This window comes from Balaenoptera musculus, chromosome 20, assembly GCF_009873245.2.
Source record: "Balaenoptera musculus isolate JJ_BM4_2016_0621 chromosome 20, mBalMus1.pri.v3, whole genome shotgun sequence".
Lineage (NCBI taxonomy): Eukaryota > Metazoa > Chordata > Mammalia > Artiodactyla > Balaenopteridae > Balaenoptera > Balaenoptera musculus.
This window is the reverse complement of record NC_045804.1, coordinates 58795282-58812849: the sequence shown is the minus strand read 5'-3', so window position 1 is coordinate 58812849 and position 17568 is coordinate 58795282. Positions and strand designations below refer to the sequence as shown.

At 61.6% G+C, this 17568-nt stretch overlaps 1 protein-coding gene across 6 annotated transcripts in view; it reads left to right on the top strand.

The window, feature by feature from the left end:
• The window catches only part of RAI1 (retinoic acid induced 1), a 107572-nt gene that overhangs the window by 74987 nt on the left and 15017 nt on the right, over positions 1-17568 (top strand). The window contains exon 1 of one of the 6 annotated variants that reach the window (XM_036837597.1): positions 14543-17091. The exons of the other annotated variants lie outside the window; for them this stretch is intronic. The gene's annotated coding sequence lies outside the window, so the exon portion shown is untranslated. Of the gene's footprint in view, positions 1-14542; positions 17092-17568 lie in introns of those variants that run through there. 6 annotated transcript variants of the gene reach the window in all.

The window sequence follows — 17568 nt, the reverse complement described above, 5'->3', positions numbered from 1 at the left end:
TCAGGTTTGCCTGAAAAGGAGGGGAAAGGAAAAAAGATGGAGCTGCCGCAGAGGGAAGGCCAGGACGGGCTGCCTGGGGTTCCCTCTTACGTTTGCGCGTGTCCTGGCCTCTGCCCCACAGCCTTTGTCTCCACGAGGGGCAGGTGCCCGAGGAGCCGGCTGGAGCTTATCCGCCAGCCGAGCCAGCCTGGAGGGGCTGCTGCTGGAACCACGCCTTTCCCATGGGAATCTCACGCCCTTCCGGGTACCCGTGGCCCTTCCTCATATGCTGGGAGCTGCGTCCCTCCCACACCCAGACAGCAGCGCCAGGGAGGCCTCGGCCAGAGGGAGGCCACTGCCCCCCAGGCCTCAGAGTCACACGGCCTCTGCGGTGGGACAGGGAGGGAGTAGAGGCTGGTGCAGGCCTGCGGGGGCGGGGGGCGGAGATGGGGGCGGGGGCGGCTCTGAGCCCCTGCGCTGCGCGGCCCCCTGCGCTCGCTGGGCCTCAGACGTGCGATGTGCCGCTGAAGGGCGCTGACCCGCTGGCCACCGTGAGCCAGACTGGAGCTGGTGGACGCGCGCTGGAGGGGTGGGCGCAGCAGCCCCTCCGGCTCCAGAGGGCGGTGTCGCCTGGGAGGCTCTGGGGAACCCCGAGGCTGTCACCCGTTCTCCCCACCAGTGTTTGGAACTGGCTGCTGAGCTCTGCGGGCACTTGTGCCTGACACTTCCAGACCCCACCACGGCCCGCAAGGTCTCACGCCACTCGGACCCGGTGAGGGCGAGCCTCCGGGAAGCCCCCTCTGAGCCCCTGCTCCCGCTCAGGTGTGATGTAGGGCCCTTCTGCCCTGCACGTGATCCCTCTGGGCTGGCCAGCGCTGCCTCGGGAACTGAGCCTGAAGCTTGCCCATCCTTGGCCTGACCCACAGCCATGAATTATAATAATAATATTAGCCCTCACAGTACTTTCCTGTCACGGTGCTTCTGCCCCTCACAAGCTGTGCGACTCTGGACAAGTGCCCTAACCTCTCTGTGCCTTTGTTGCCTCATCTGTAAGAGGAGTTAAAAATACGTTGACTGCTGCTTAGAACAGGGCTCTGCACACGTAAGCATCATGTTAGAATTAGCCACGAGGGTGATGATGACAAAGCACTTTTATGTCCGTTTTCTCATTGGGTCTTTGCTCAACCCCGTGAGGTGGGCACTTATCACTTGCCCCGTCTTACGGGTGAGGAAATGGAAGCCCAGAGAGTTGGGGTGACTCACCTGAGGTCACACAGTGAGTCAGCGGCAACCTTGGGTACTCAGTGCTCTTTCCAAAGACACGGGAGGCTCTGGTCTGGAAAAAGCAGCCTAGAGAAGGGCGGACACAGGGGCCTTTCTGAGACCTCTTTCCATGGGCCTGGGGCTGCAGGGGCCTCCAGCCAGCTGGCCAAGTCTGTTCCGCCCAACGTGCCAGCTCGGGAACCCAGACGGCTGGGCCCTGCTCCGGCTGGGCACTGCCCGCCGGGCCTCTGCCAGCATGGCAGGCACCCGCTGCTCTTGTCACCCTGAGGAGCTCCCACCTTCTTGGCCGCAGCTCCGTAGCCAGCACTAGGACCAGTCAGGGATTTTCCTGAACTTTCCCTCTGTTATATAAAATTATAGAAATGTTTACCTTTTAGAAGTAGCAGCTTGCTTGTTGGGCCCTGCTCTGCCAGGCCCTGTCCCTTGACACATCGCCCTCTGAGGGACGGACCCCCGCTCCTCCTCACAGCCGGGGAAAGGCAGGCCCAGCCCCACGGCGCACGGGTGGCTCAGCCGGGAATTGGCCCAGCGTTCCTGGACTGGTCCCCATGAGCCGTGCCCTCACAGCCCACAGTCTCAGGGCCCCCGGAGCCCAGGGTGGCCTTTGCCTCTAAGTGTTTTGATGATCAAAGGGAAGCACAGTGCTGGTAGAAATGGAGTGGGAAGTTCGGTGACCCACTGACCAGGAGCAGCCCCTGTGAGCCCCGGGCCCCATTTATCAAGGGCCCTGGTGGCGGCAGCTGCCTCCGCAGCTCAGGGCTTGACCCAGTCCTGGCTGTGTGTCCCCAAGGCCGTGCGCCAGGAAGCGGGAGGACGTGGCCTCTGTGGGGGTTCAGGTGGGGCCTCGGTTTTCTCATCTGTAGGACGAGGGTATGACCCCTCTGCTGTCCACTGCAGGACTCGGCAGCTGGGTTCCTCCCCTCCTGCTGATGGCCCCCGGGCTTCTGCAGTCCAGCAGCTGGAAAGCGGCCGTGCCAGATGGGAGCCCGACACCAGGCGCGCTCTCCAGCCATCCTGCAGAGCCAGCCCGGAGAGCAGATATTTATCCATAGCATAAGTTTTAAATTCTTTTTTTTTTTTTTTTTTTTGGCTGCTTCGGGTCTTAGTTGCGGCATGCAGGATCTTTCGTTGCGGCGCGTGGGCTAAGTTGCCCCGCGGCATGTGGGATCTTAGTTCCCCGACCAGGGCTGTAACCCGTGTCCCCCTGCATTGGAAGGCAGATTCTTAACCACTGGACCACCAGGGAAGTCCCAAGTTTTAAATTCTTAAGTAGGTGTCACATGCTAACGGTAAAAAAAGAAAACTCGGATCCTCTCTCCTCTTTTGTACAAATGGGGCATCTCTGCACACTTTCTACGCTGCGCTTTTCTTGCCCGACTTGAAGGCGGCACCCTATTCACACACGAAGCCCTTCCTCACTCCACTCGTACCCACTGTATGGAATTCCCCACGTGTGTTTCCCGCAGCCCCTTCACAGGGACATTTAGGGGATCTCCGGTCTTTGGCTTTTACAAACGACGCTGCAGTTAACCTGTGCAGACGACTCTGGGCCTGGCTGTAGGCAGGACTGCTGGGTCAGGAGGCATGTCTAGCTTCCATTTGGGTGCAGATTGCCATAAAGCTCTCTAAGAGACCGTACCAGCTTATCCACACATCCCTAACTAGACCAGGGGCAGCTGCTGGCCAGGGGAGATGCAGACGCCGCATCCACACCTGTGCTGGTGGGGCCGAAACAGGTGGTTTCCCCAGAAGAAATACGCCAGGGTCTGGCACGTCTGGGGGCCAGGCCGGGGAGCGCCGGCGTCCAGCCCCTGCAGGCCTGTTCCCTCCTCCGGGGTATGGTCTCTGGGCTCAGTGCTGTCGTCTGTGAAACAAGGGCGATCATGCGACCCAGCCCGCGGGACTGGCGTGAGGATGAAGTCTGTTGGTGAAAGTGCTTACTTATTAGGTCAGCGCCGGGCCCGTGGGGCGGTGAGAACAGTGTTGGTGAGCGCTGTACTCCCAGGACTGCAGCCCCTGGGGCCTATGCTGGGGTCCAGATATCTTGGCTCCTCGGAAGGGGTCAGGGAAGGGGAGAGTGTTCGGGAACCATCAGGGGAAAGGGTGGGATCACTTTAGCCCAGCTTCCCGCTGTCCCGACGGGGACACTGAGGCCCTGGAGGCCTGGACTTGAAGTGACGGTGGGTTCAGCAGCGTGAGCTGCCCTTTCATCGCTGTGTCGCTGCCAGGAAACAGGGCCGAATTCAGAGTCCCGGGCTTGCCCAGGCCACTGCAGGACCCCGGCTCTGAGACAGAGGGCTCAGGAACGCCGAGCCACAGCCTGGTCCCTGGTCCTGGACGGCCCTCCTCGGACAGGACAGGACCCGGAGCCCCTCGCCGAGCCCGGCCTCCCAGACTCCCAGGCCGGCAGAGACAGACTCGCCTGGGAGCTTGTTAGAATCACCCTCGACCCAGCTCAGCAGACGCCATCTTACTAAGACATGCCCTGCAGCGTAGGACACACATGGGGACTCCAGCCAGGAAACAACCCGCCCGCCCACCGTGGGGGTCAGGACACAGTCCTTTGGCAGACCTTAACCCTCAGTCCCGGAGGCCCTGCTCTGTCCCCCCACTTAGCTCCCTGGGAGGTAGAGGTAGAGCAAGGTCCGGCCCTCGCCCCCGTGGATGGCGCTGGAAGCTGCTGCCCCTCGTGAAACCTCCACCGGGCACCAAGCACAGCGTCTCTGCCAGCCTTGCGGCCCCCCCATCAGTGTGGGGTCAGAGCAGGCTCCAGCTGAGGAGCGTGAGGCTCAGAGAGGTGCAGTGAGCTGCCCAAGGCCACCCAGCAGACAGTGTGCAGAGCTGTGTGGCATCAGGACCTAGGTAGTTAGAGTCAGGGTGGGGATGGAGCGGGGGCAGGTGGTAACTCCCGGTGCCCCAAGGCCACACAGCCAGCCAACTGTGAGCCATCACAGTTGGCTGGCCTGGCCAGTGTGAATGTGACATCTCTCTGGAGCTCCGGTCTCGGGAGAAGACTGCCACTCTTCCAGCGCAGAGCCAGCCAGGAGGGATTCTCCTGGAGCTTTCCAGAACAAGGCTCTCTGGGTCGGGCTGAGTTAGCTGTGTATAGCTGGGAGAGGCGCTTTCCCCCAGATGCTGAGTGACCCGGAAGCTGGGGTGGGGAGGGAGATCTGGAAGGGTCTGGTTTAGTTGGAGGTGAGGCCCGAGAGGGCTGGGCCTGGGAAAAGGGAAACTAGCCTTTAGCTGCGAGCACAGAAAACCAGCGCGCAGAAAACGGGCAGAAAGTATTCTGTTCACCCTGGGAGAAAAAGAGTGCTGTTGAGAACGGCTGGATGCTGGACTCAGCTAGCTGCCCTCCCCTCATTTTTACCCTCCAGCACCTCCACGTTTCAGGGCTGTGTGGGGGAAAGTCAGCCAGCACGAGGCGGCAGCCGAAAACCAAAGGCAAATATTTTCCATCCTGAGAAGAGCGGTCCCAGGCCACCTCCGGATCAGAGCTGGTGGTGTGCTTTCCCCAAAGGCCAGCGCTTCTGGTCACCAGGCGACGTGTCTGGGGGCGCTGCCCAGGATCCACCCCGACCCTGGGAGAGGGGTGTGTGCAGGAGGCCATCCATCCAAGCCACGCCCGGAAATGGAAGCTCCCTTCCCAGCAGAGGGGGCGGCGGAGAAGTCCAGAGCACAAGGTGGCCCCAGCTGTTCATCTGGCAGGGGTCCCCACACCCAGAAGCCAGTCTTGAGATGGAGACACCCTTTCATATCAAAATAGGAGCTGTCCGTTGTTTGGGCAACGCAAAGCTGCCAGGCCCTGCATGAAGTTGTAGTGTATTTGTCATGACTACAGCTACACGCATGTAAAGAGCAGTGGTACGTGGCCTTGTGACATTTATATTTGGGCTGCAGATGAGGCCCTGCCTGAGACCATCAGTAGGGGCCTGGTGCCTTGGTGGCTGGTTCTGCGGGGGAAGGGGGGGGACGTGGGTGGGGAGAAGGCAGTGTGACTTCCCTACAGCGCTTCACCACACCAAGCCCCCGGCCCCTTTTTTCTCCCAAGAAAACCAGTTTTCTGAAATTTCCGAAGGAGTGAACCAGGGCCTCACTGTCATCCTTGCGCCCTGGAACAGGGAGGGCCCCCCCCGCCATGGCCCCTGTCCCGCTCTGCAGCTCAGTCTCCACGTCTGTGAAATGAGAGGTCACGTTGCCTCCTAGAAGGGCAGTTTGAGGGTCAGAAGTACAGTCTACGAAGGCCACAGGAGGAGGCCAGGCACGCCGTGCCACGCCGCTGCTATTACACCCACTTCCACCGTCTGAGGGCTACCGAGAACTTTCAAGATCTGAGGGAGGCCCCGGGACCTGTGTCCAGGCTGGTTGAGGGGAGAAGCCCCTGGAGAACCCCGCTCTGCCCTGCCAGGCCCTGCGTGTGCTCAGGGGGCCCCCCTCTACCCGCAGACTGCCTCCCCTGCAGGCCAGGCTGGGCCTCCCAGCTGGCCCTAGGGTGTCACCAGACCAGCTGTCCTCACATCTGGATTCCACACGCATCCCCCTGCCTCCACCCCGGCTGGCCAGGCTTCCCTCTCTGCAGCAACCCTGGCCACTGGCTGCTTCCTTGGTGTGGGGGTCCCGGGCTCTCCCACCCTTCAGCTAATCCGGGGAGAAATCTGGCCCCCGTTCCCAGCTAGGCCCTTTTCTTTGCTGCCACTGGGCCAGGCAGCTCCCGGCGGGAAGGCCCTTTGCCTCTCTTCCCAGCCCCTGCTCTCCAGTCCCCCCTCTGTTCTGCAGCGGTTTTCTCTCGCCCCCCACCTCGTTCAGGAGGGAGGTGGTCGGGGGTGGTCTGTGCTTGGGGGTCTCCAGGATTGGGCCTGAGCAGAGTCTGCAGAATGTCAAGTGACTGATCCAGTGGAAGCCCTCAGGGGTTCCTGGGTTCAGGCAGCTCCTTTGGGGCTAAGGACAGGCTGGGGTTTGGATGGGTGGCCTCTTGGAGAGCAGGGTAATGGGAGTGGATGTGAACTTCCTGTGCCTCAGGCCTCTGAGCTGCCTGAGGGGTCTGAGCTGCTGGGCCTCCTGGGGAAGGGGCCGGGAGGGAGGGGCGAGGGTGGGCCTGAGGGAGGGCGAGCCCGGGAGGAGGCCCCGGTGCGCCCTGGCCCGGCCCGGCGGGTCTGCCTTGAAGGTGCGGGTGTGCAAGGCCGCTGCTGTGTCAACGGTGTGTTTGGAGCGGCTTAGGGAGGGGGCTGCAGATGGGGCAGGCGGCGCACCACTTGGCGCCGCCGCTGCCGGAGGGTCCGCGGGTTAGAAGCGCCAGCTTCCTCGATGACTGAAGAAGGGTGGGTGTTGAGGAGAGAAGGGCGAAATCCAGAGGGGGCTTGGCGCCCCGGCCCGGCCGCCCCGCGTCTGCGGAGGGAGAGCCGAGCCGCCTCGCCGCCCAGGCGAGCGCGGAGGGAGGCGAGGGGACGAGCGCGCCGGGCTCCCCGCCCCCAGCCCAGCCGGTTCCAATATTTCGCAGAAAGGCACGCGGCTGCTAATCGGTCCTTTCCAGGCTGAGATTCCGCCGCGCGATGCCCGCGCAGGGGCGGGGGCCGCGGGCTGGGGGAGGCGCTCGGAGTCCGGAGCCGCTGAGCGAGGTGAGGAGCCCGCGTCCTCGGCTGCTGGGGGGGGGCGGGGTGGGGGAGGCGGGCGCGCAAACCCGAGAGGCTGGGATGGAAAGGGGAGCAGGTTAAAAATAACCATCTCTGGCTGGGAAGCTCGCGCGCGCTCTCTCGCCTCGTTCGGTGCCAGAGGACTCCAGGGGAGGTGGCGTTGGGGAGGGCAGAGCGGGATTCCCCCTTCTCGGCGGGCGGGGTGCCCGCCTGCGCGCCGCGGCTGCACGTGTGCGGGGCCGCGCGCCCGAGCCCCCGCGCCCGGCCGGGGCGCCCCCTCCCCGGGACCGGGCGCAGCTGGCGGCGGCGGCCCCGCCCGCAGCCTCGCGCTGCCGAGGGAAGCTTCGCTCCATTATTCATTATTTACGAGCGTTAATAGGTTTGAGGCGCGGGGGTGGGGGCGAGGGCGCGGTGGGGACCGAGGCACCGGGGGCCGGGGTGCGGAGGGGTGGCCGGGCGGCGGCGCCACCGTGAGGAGGGGGTCTCCGCCTGGGCCGCGGTGCTCGGGGCGCACCTCTCCGCCCGGCTTCTCTCCGCCGGCGCCGGGGCAGCGCGGGGCGCCGGGAGGGGAGTGCGGGCCTTTGATTTTGCACGTCGCCGTCTGTCCTTCGCGTCCTCGCCCTTCCCAGAGCGCGGGGAGGGGGTGCGGGCCGTACGCCCCGCCCTGCGCGCCCCTCGCGGCGGCCGCCGCGTCCCCGACGCGGCCCGGGCCTCATTTATCATCATCTTTGGTCAAGTGGAGTGTGCAAGGAACAGCTGCTTCACTCGGCTGACTTCCGAGGGCGGCTACAGCGGGAATCAGGGAGATGAATGATGGGGGCTGGAGGGGCGCAGCCCCCGGGGTCCCAGCGCGGGCAGAAGGGAGGCGCGCGGCGTCCACCTCGCCTCCGCCTCGTGGCGGGAAGAGCGCCCCTTCCTTGCTCCCGGCGCCTCCGATCGCGGGACCGCGGCCGGGGGCGCCCCAGGAGGGGCCCGCGCGCGTCTGGCGGAGCCCGAGGTCGCCGCGACCTTGCTGGGGTCAGCGGGTTGGGCGGCGGAGGCGGCGGCGCGGCGTCTTTGGTGGCGCTTTCCGGATTGGCGCAGAGGCCGGGAAACCGGGCGGGGGCGGGCGGGGGGGAACACAAATAGAAGGTGAAATTTTACCTGCCCCTGAGGGAGTCCTGCGGATTTTCTCCCGGCAGCGGCAGGCGCTCTGCCTTTGTCTTACATGCCTGAAACATCTGTTGCAGGGGGGCGGCGAGGCCGCAGACGCCCCCGCACACCCCGCGCGGCTCCCCATCCTTGTCCCCATCCCCCGCTCGGCCGGCGCCCGGCTCCCGAGGCGCGTTAACCCTGCCGGCGCTGGGGCACACGCCGGCCGCCCGCGCTCCCGGGCTGCGTGGGAGCCGCGGGGGCGGGGGCGGAAGGGTTAACGGCCGAGGCGCAGACCCTAACTGTCAGACCCGGGCCCCGCTTCGTTTCAATTACCCTAAGTAGAGGCTGAATGCGCAATTAACGGAGTCAGCTTGCCAACTGGAAAGCCGGCCCGCTTTCGCGTTGAGAATACTCCACCAGCTGACTCGGACTAAGCAATTTCCTTCTCTCGCTCCTTTCCTCTCTCTCTCTCTTCTAACCCCCCTCCCTCTTTTTCTCTCTCCTTAATAATAAAATTATACCAAGCAGTTTGCGGTGTGGCAGGCGGCCAGAAAAGCGTTTCTTTAAACGCCGCCGTCTCACAATTAGGCAGCAAGAGGATTTGACACGCCGTGGCGGCCTGACAGGCCGCTTCCTCCCCTGGGGGCTGGGGGCGGGAGGGGGCGCCGATTCCCCAGCTCCCCCAGGTGGAGCGGGGCTGGGAGGGGCTGTCAGCATGCTGCAGAGAGGGAGGGGGTGTCAGAGGCAGAGAAGGGAGGGGGGAGGCTTCCGCCCGGGCTGAGGAAGGGGGGCGTTCTCTGACCCCTGGGAAACTGGGTGTCCAGGAGGAGGATCTGGGCCCCCACTTTTGGCCTCCAGCTCAGAGTTCATCTTCTGGTGGACAGAGGGACCATTCTGGGGCACAGAGCTGTAGAGGGATCTCAGCCCTGCTGGGCCTCCTGGACAAGTCACTGCCTCTCTCTGGGCTTCCGGTAACGCTCTGCAAAACGAGGGGGGAGGTTTGACCTCCAGTATGCTCTGCAGAAAGTGGCTTCTGGCGGCTCACTGCTCTTAGCAGCTGGCCCTGTTGGCCGGGCGATAGAGGGGGATGCAGGCGCCCCTGTCAGAAACAAGTCGGAGACCCCACTCCAGCTCTGGCCACAGACCAGTGGGCCTCCCAGAGTGGGGGAGAGTGGCCCTTCCCCGGGAGCAGTGATGCAGGCAGCTGACAAATGGGGGTGACTTTGCAGGATTGCCAGGGATTATTGGTACCATGAGGACAGCGGGCATTTGACCATTGGCTGCAGCAGGCAGGCCACCTGAGGTGGGGGAGGGGCGGTAACTGCAGCCACCCCACCTGCTCAGTCCTCCCGCCCCCACCCTCACTCAGGCCGCTCCTCCCGTGGGGCGGCCCCCTCCTCCCAGACTGCCCTGGCCACCTCCTCTCCCCGCCCCCAGAGCCTCGCCTGTGTCTGCCTCAGGAGGGCAGGAGCCATTGCATTTTCCTGTGTATCCTCAGCGCCCAGCTTGGCCCCTGCGCAGGCTGTAGGCTAAGTAGAGATGGGCTTGACAAGCGAGTGGGCTCGGGCACAGAGGGCTGTGACCCAGGGGGCTGTGGAGGGCAGAGCATAAGCTCCATCTTCCCTTCCTGGTTGGCTGTTGCACGTGTCCTGGCCTCCAGGCCTGTTATCAGTCGTCAGGGCTGTGTTGAGGGTCAGGTAACACACCCTGACCCATCTGTTCATCCATCCACCCATCCAGGCAGCATTTAATAGGCAGCTCCTTGGGGCAGTTTCTAGGCTTAGAGCCTAGGCCCCAACAGGTGAAGCCCCTGCGCTCATCAGGCTGCTTTCCAGTGAGGGATGCACAGGTGAACCGGCTCATTAGACCATTAATTACGTAATTACCACTGATGAGGGCCACCAGGGACCCAGCAACGTGGAAGGTGGGGCGGAGCTCTCAAGGAGGCTATGAGCGCCTCTGTGGGCCTCGGGCCTCCCGCCGCCCAGCCTTTGCAGCTCCCATCGCTCTGGCCCCATGGGACCGCCGCCGCCCAGCGCCGCCCTCCCGCAGGCCCCCAGTGCTTCCCCTTTGGTTCCATCCAGAGCTTAACTGGTTCGTGCTGGCCTCAGGGCTTCTCCCAGAGGCCAGGGAGAGTTCGGGGGGGCGGTGCTTCTGCTGTCACTCCTTCACACCAGGCATCCCCCAGGTGCCCAACAAGGCCCTGCCTCACTCGGGCCAAGTGCCATCTGCATTTGACACCAGGAGCTTGTGAGCAAATACAGCCCGCAGACCAGTTCTCTTGATCTCCGAGGTGTTAAAGTTTTTACTTGGTTGATAACATTTTTAAAAAAATTTTATTGAAGTCTAGTTGATTTACAATGTTGTATTAATTTTTGTTGTACAGCAAAGTGATTCGGTTATACCTATATATTTTTTTCATATTCTTTTTCTTTATGGTTTATCAAGGATATTAAATATAGCTCCCTGTGCCATACAGTAGGACCTTGTTTATCCATCCTATGTATATACTAGTTTGCATCTGCTAATCCCAAACTCCCAATCCATCCCTCCCCCATCCGCACTTACCCTTTGGCAACCACAAGTCTGTTCTCTATGTCTGTGAGTCTGTTTCTGTTTTGTAGACATGTTCATTTGTGTCATATTTTAGATTCCACGTATAAGTGATATCGTATGGTGTTTGTCTTTCTCTTTCTTGCGTAGTATGATAATCTCTAGGTGCATCCATGTTGCTGCAAATGGCATTATTTCATTCTTTATGGCTGAGTAGTATTCCTTTGTATGTATGTACCGCATGTTCTTTATCCATTCATCCGTCTATGGACATTTACGTTGTTTCCATGTCTTGGCTATTGCGAATAGTGCTGCTGTGAACATAGCGGTGCGTGTGTCTTTTCGAATTATAGTTTTGTCCGGATATATGCCCAGGAGTGGGCTTGCTGGATCATATGCCCAGGAGGGGGCTTGCTAAACTATTTTTAGTTTTTTGAGGAACCTCCATACTGTTCGCCATAGTGGCTGCACCAACTTACATTCCCACCAACAGTGCAGGAGGGTTCCCTTTTCTCCACACCCTCTCCATCATTTGTTATTTGTAGACTTTTTAGTGATGGCCTTTCTGACTGGTGTGAGGTGGTACCTTGTTGTAGTTTTGATTTGCATTTCTCTAATAATTAGTGATGTTGAGCATCTTTTCATGTGCCTATTGGCCATCTGTATGTCTTCTTTGGAGAAATGTCTATTTAGCTCTTCTGCCCAGATAACATTTTTTAAAATGAGAGATTCCTCTTTCTATAAAACACTCCGAGGCTCTGGCACGCTGGGCCCTCCTTCCCACCGGCAGCAATCAGCCGGAGCAGTTTACCTCCTTCCTCACCCTTCACGGGTGCGTTACTGCCAGGCCCGAGGGAGATCTTCTTTGTCAAGTGAATGAGGAGGAGCTGTAGCTACAAGCCCCTCACCCCCACCCAAATGTGCTCTGTACCTCCACTCGACCTTGTTCTGGATATTTTCATAATGTGACATTTTATTTATTTATTTTTCAACAAGTAGACTTTGGATTTTATTTATTTATTTATTGGCTGCACCACGCAGCATGGAGGATCTTAGTTCCCCGACCACAGATCGAACCTGTGCCCCCTGCAGTGGAAGCGTGGAGTCTTAACCACTAGACCACCAGGGAAGTCCCATGTGACATTTTAATTTATTTATTTATTTTTGGCTGCATTGGGTCTTCGCTGCTGTGCGCGGGCTTTCTCTAGTTGCGGCGCACAGGCTTCTCACTGCGGTGGCTTCTCTTGTTGCAGAGCAGGGGCTCTAGGCGCGCGGGCTTCAGTAGTTGTGGCTCACGGGCTCTAGAGCGCAGGCTCAGTAGTTGTGGTGCACAGGCTTAGCTGCTCCGTGGCATGTGGGATCTTCCCGGACCAGGGCTCGAACCCGTGTCCCCTGCATTGGCAGGCGGATTCTTAACCACTGCACCACCAGGGAAGTCCCCCATGTGACATTTTAAACAATATACATTCAACAAACAGTTATTGTTCAGGGACTTGGGGATATGGCTGCGAACAAAACAGGCAAAATACCTGCTCTTGTGGAACTTACTTTCTAAAGAGGAGAGGCAGTAATAAAGCCAGCCAGCCACATGACTTGTTACCTTGGAGAAGTGGGCGGGCCGGGGGGGGGGGCGCGTGGAGTGTGAGTTTCAAACAGTGGTTAGGGTCAGCCACCTGAGAAGGTGACGTGAGCAAAGGCTTGGAGCCCAGGGAGCCATGTGATACCTGAGAATGGTATTCCCAGTGGAGGAAAAGGCAGTGTAAAGGCCCTGAGGCTCAGGGAGGTGCCACACCGACCACCAGCTTGGCACCTTGGTACATCCTCTTTCCCGGGAAGTCATGGTGGGTGGGGCACATGGGGTGTCAAGGACAAGGCTGGGGTGAGAGGTTAGGCTCTCTCCTTGCCTTCTTTGCCTCCCCTGAAAGCCAGCAAACAGGTCCTCTGTCATCTGCAGTGTGCAGTCACCTGCAAGACCAGCGGGGCGTGGAGGAGCCCCCCATGCCAGCCTCTGGACCAGCTCCTTCACCTTGAAACTGTGGGCCACTGATCCCAGCCCTCTTAGCTGTCTGCATCCTGCACCACCCCCGTTTTCTTTTCCTCATTTGACAGAGTTGGGGAGTGGTGGATAAAATGGTGTAAAAGCAACCACTGTCCGCAAGAGACTAACGGGTGTGGAGCCGATAGCAGGGTGGGCCCCCCGCCGGCCCGACAGCCTCCCCCGGAGGGCTCGTGAATGCCAACAGCTCGGCTGCGCTGAATCCTTGCCGCCCCACACCTCACGGCGGGGAGGGGGCTGGCTAGCCATCTGCCCTCACCCCCTGGACCGTGGGCCCCTCCGGCTCAGCCGACCCTCACATCCCAGAAACTGCACTGTGGGGCAGGGGTGAGGCGGCCGGGCTGAGAGTTCTGCAGGCGGCGCCCGGATGGTGCCCAGGACGGCGGCGATGCCCGCGGCGGGGCAGCGCGTCCTCCTGGTGGGTTGACCCTGAGGGGAGGCTCTTGTTCTGGGGGCTTAGTAGGTCTCGGCTGTCTCCGCCGCTGGGTCCTTGGAAGAGGCAGCATTGGTGGGCTTCGAGGGAAGGCTTTCCAGACAACTGGAGAGGCCAGAAGCCTCTGCCCCCCATTCAAGCATCCTCCAAAGAGCCCCGAGACCTCCCCCTGCCCCGGGGTCCCCAGCCTCAGCTGAGGAGCCCGGCTGTCTAACTGCTTCTCCCCCTCTCACCCCGTAACCTGTCTGAATATTCAGGACCTCCAGCCCTGCAGAGAGTCGTGTGCTGGACCCTTGTGGGGCTCTCCCGTGGGTGCCCGTGAACGAGGATGGTTGCTGCCCACAGAGGGTGGTCTTGAGAGGCCGTACTTTGGGGTGGGGGCTGCCTTGTTCTCTGGGATCCCTTATGCCCGGGATGGGCCCCCTTTGCCCCAAGCTGACCTCTCCCGGTGCCTGGCCCAAGGACCCTTACCTGTCCCAGAGGCCTGGGGGCCCTGGGCTGTCTTGTCTTGGGGAGTCCTTGGAAACACCCCTTCCCCCCATTTAGGCCAGGCCCTTGGGATTCAAAATAGACCCCACAGAATAGCAGTAAGCCTGACTAATGATTGATCATTTTCATCAAGGTGTCCTATTTAGTATTCATCACCCACAGCACATGGGGAGGCGCAAGGTGGTCCCACCCTTCCATTCCTCCCAGGACACCCCCATCCCCGGCCTCCTGACCCAGGTAACTTTCCCCTCCTTACTTGTTCCCAGGCCTTGAGTGGGTTGGGTTTTAAAGTTTTTTCCCTGCAGCTGCAAATCAGAAAACCAGGTCATAAAAGAACCTTGGGTGAGTGAGTGGGATGGAGCCAGCGGGCCCCAGGGCCCCCGCTGGGGAACCGAAGCTTCCTTCTCGCCCCCTCCCTCCCCGGTCCCCGCGGGAGCTACAGCGGCTCCGGCCCACGCTGGGCCCATTTCCCTGACCGGGGGCCTGGCCCTGGGGGCTAGAGAGGCTGTGGGCCCAGTGAGTTCTCTCTGAGGCTGCCCAGGGGACAGCAGTGCCCACAAGTAGATTCCCTACAGTTGGGTGGGGCCCGACCCGGCTTCTGGGGCCACGCAGGTTGCAGAGGGGACCTGGGCACCCCCCTTTCCTTACCGCGCTCCAAGGGGCCTTCCTCTAAAGCGGGAATTCTTGGTGAGGGCCGTCCACGCGGCTGCGGCACCCATCACGAGGAACTGCCCCGTGGGTGGCTCACACGCGGGTCCTGGCCCCTCTGAGCCTCCCCTTTCTCTGTAAAAGGGCAGAACAGTCAAAGCAGTGAGTGTGCAGACGCGGGGTGGGCAGGCACCGCGGGCAAGGCCGCCCCCGCCCCCCACCCCAACGGGTCCCGCAGTGCCTGTGCGGGGACCGCCGAGCCGTGCTCTTTGCCTGAGAACACGGCTGAGCCCTGGTTCACCTGCTGCCGAAGGCCTTCAGGGGCTGATGGCCTCGCGCCTGGGGCCTGAGGGTGTCTGTGGGGCTCGTCACGCCCCCTTTCACGGCCAGGGGAGCAGGGAGACCCGTCGCTGAGCTAGAGGAGTCCCGGGGCACGGGGTGGGCCCTGCGGCCTGGCCCAGCTTTGCGCCGTGTTTCTCCCTGGACCAGGGGCCTGGACAGGCCAGCTCGCAGGAGTCAGCAGGGAAGCACTGGCGGATCTGGAGCTCAGGACTGACTTCCTCCTCCCTTCCTTCTTTTCTCTTCTTCCTTCTTCCTTCCCTCCCAGTCTGGCTAGAACTTGAGATGTGGCCTTGACCCAGTGTCTGGGAGAAGCGGGAGGGGGAGGCTGGTCTGGCCCAGGAGTCCCGTGAAGGTATGTTACTGGGTGCCCTCCCCTGCCCCCCACCCCTTCTCCCTCTAGCAGAACAGAGGCCAGACCCCCAGCCTGCACCCCTCTGCCGCCACCTCTCCTCCCGGGTTCAGAGGTCACCATCTCTCTGCCAAGGGTACCTCTTTCCACCCCCCTCCTGATGCCGCCCACCCCAGCTCTCAGCCTGCCTCTCTCCCGCCTGTCCTTTTCTAGTGCTCTTGAAAACTAATCATAATCATAATAATTAATAACAACAGAGCCCGTGGCAGGCCTGAGGCAGCTCTTAAAGAGGCCGAGCCCCATTTTCTCCTGGCAGAGCTGGCGGGGCCTGGGACCTGGTGGCTCTGAGAGGTGGCCTTTGTTCCTGCACCCCTCCCCTCCCTGTGCCTGGGGTCAGAGGTGGTGCTGGGGTGGCATTTTTGCGTGCCTTCTCCACCAGCCGCTGGGCTTCTCGTATTTTAATTGAACTGTCTTTTCTTAGAGATAGATGCTTTCACCACGTCCAGCTGCTCCTGTGTATTGGAAAACCTGCTGTAATACGGCTCGGCGAAATCAAAAGATGCAGCAGCTGGACTGATTAAACAGGGAAGGGGACGCTGGTCAGAGCACTCTTTTTAAATAATGTTTCTGGTAATGCATTTTCAGAGAATGCGAAAAAATATTAGAAAAAAAAAAAGCTGTAGAAATGTTAACGATATCCACAAGATACTCAGCGGGAAATGAGAGCGATCTGGGACTAATAAAAGCCGAAATGTAATTTGTGCAGATATACGACGCGCAGCCTTCAGAGTGGGCCTCGGTTTGCGAATTCCGGGCTCATCAGCGAGGCCAGGGAGGGCAGAGCAGAGCGCGGGGACCGCAGCTGACCCTGCCTGCCCGCAGGGGACACCCTGAGCAGAGGCCTCCACCTGCCAGCTCAGGCCTGGGCCGCAGGGAGTGCCCGTGTGCGCTGCCCGAGGGCAGGAGGAGCCCTCCCGGCCCCTCCCCCAGGAGCCCCATGGGGGAGGTGCAGGGCTGCCCACCTGGCGGGGAGCCGCCCCGGAACCAAGGCTGGGTCACAGCAGGCACCTCCTGTCGTGTTTGATTCCAGCTGCCAGGATGGACTAAGTGGGTCAGAAGGGGGGCTCCTCCGTGTCGGGGCACCTTTGATGAGCCAGGGAGAGGCCATGGCCATGGAGCTGTGACCCGCCCTGTGGGCAGGGGCCGAGCCCTCTCCAGGGTCATGGGCTTCAACTCCCTGAGTCCGGGCAGCTGACTGCCAAGGGCAGGGAGGTTGGCCTGGGCTGTGCTGATGGGGCTCCTGGGGTCGCCTGGCTGCCCCAGGCTTGACCCCTCCCTGGTCAGCACCCCGCTCCACCCCCCGGCCACCGCATGAGGAGGGCATGGAGGTGGGATCTGGGTGAAGAAGGGGTGAGCTGCACCTCTCGGGGGAGCCCCTGTCTCCCTCCACGTGTGCCTGCCCCCCCCGTTCTGTGCCCCCCCCCAGAGCCCTGGAGGCTCGTAGCCCATGGCGAGCCACCCCTTCCTCTTTGGGGTTGGGAACGGGCACTGCGAGGTCCCCTGTGCCCTCCTGGGGGCCTGGGCTGTGCAGGCGAGCGTGGTGTGCGTAAACCTCGTGCCCGGGGACGCAGGCTGCCGCCAGCCCTCGCCGTGAGGACTCCTGAGCCTGGGGCATCCTTGCTCCTTCCTCCCTCCTCCGAGGGTCTTGTGGGGGGGGGGGCGGGAGGGGGAGGGGCAGGGGGGCCATTAGCCCGGACGCTGCAGCCGGCCTGTTACGTGAATCCAGTTGTTCTGCCCTGAAGGCCCCCCCACCCCCACTCCAGGGTCATTTCCTGACCCCCGATCCTGCTTTGGGGCAGGTCGGACCCTGTGCGCGCCGGCCCCTAAAATCATAAACAGATGGGCTCTCGGCCTGGCCCTGACCCCGTGCAGGCCCCGCCCACCCAGGAGGCCCAGGGCTGCCTCTCGCGGAGGGACTGCAGCCCCGTCCCCCATCAGCATGCACTGCCTCTCTCTGGGCCACGTAATCTGTTTATGCACCTACGATATCAAAAATAGGAGGCAGGTGCCGCCGTCCTGCGTTCCTGGGAGTCGAGGAGGGGACATTTTATGCCTACAGTGGCTCGGCAGCCCCTAATCAGCGTCTGCTGGAAGGAACAGACAGATTCCAGATGGCATGGCAATGATGGAGGAGGTGTGTTTGTGTGTGTGTGTGTGTGTGTGTGTGTGTGTGTGTGTGTGCGCGCGCGCCAGGCCTTGGTGAGTGGCTTCTGGGGCAGGGGCAAGCTGTCCCCAGCCCCCCGCACGCTGGGTCACGCCTGAACACTGCTGCGCTGGGGCTAGCTTACGGGATCCAGCAGCCCCAGGGGACCAGGGGAGCGGGAATTGCCCTGCTAAATGATTTTGAAATGGCAGGGAAGGGCTGTGGGGGAGGGAGGGGGGAGCCGGCCGGTGGGGGGGGGGCAGCTCCCCAGTGACCTGGCGCCGGGCAGCCGGGTCGCACCTCCCTCCTTGGTGGCCTCCCTGTACCCATCCCTGTCGGAGCGGGAATTACAGAGCACACGTCCCTGACACAGAAGTTGTCAATATGTGCACAGCTGGTGGGGAGGCTGCGGGAGCGGGCAGGGCAGGGAGGGGGGCCGGCTCTCCGAGGGAGAGGAAATGGCTCGTC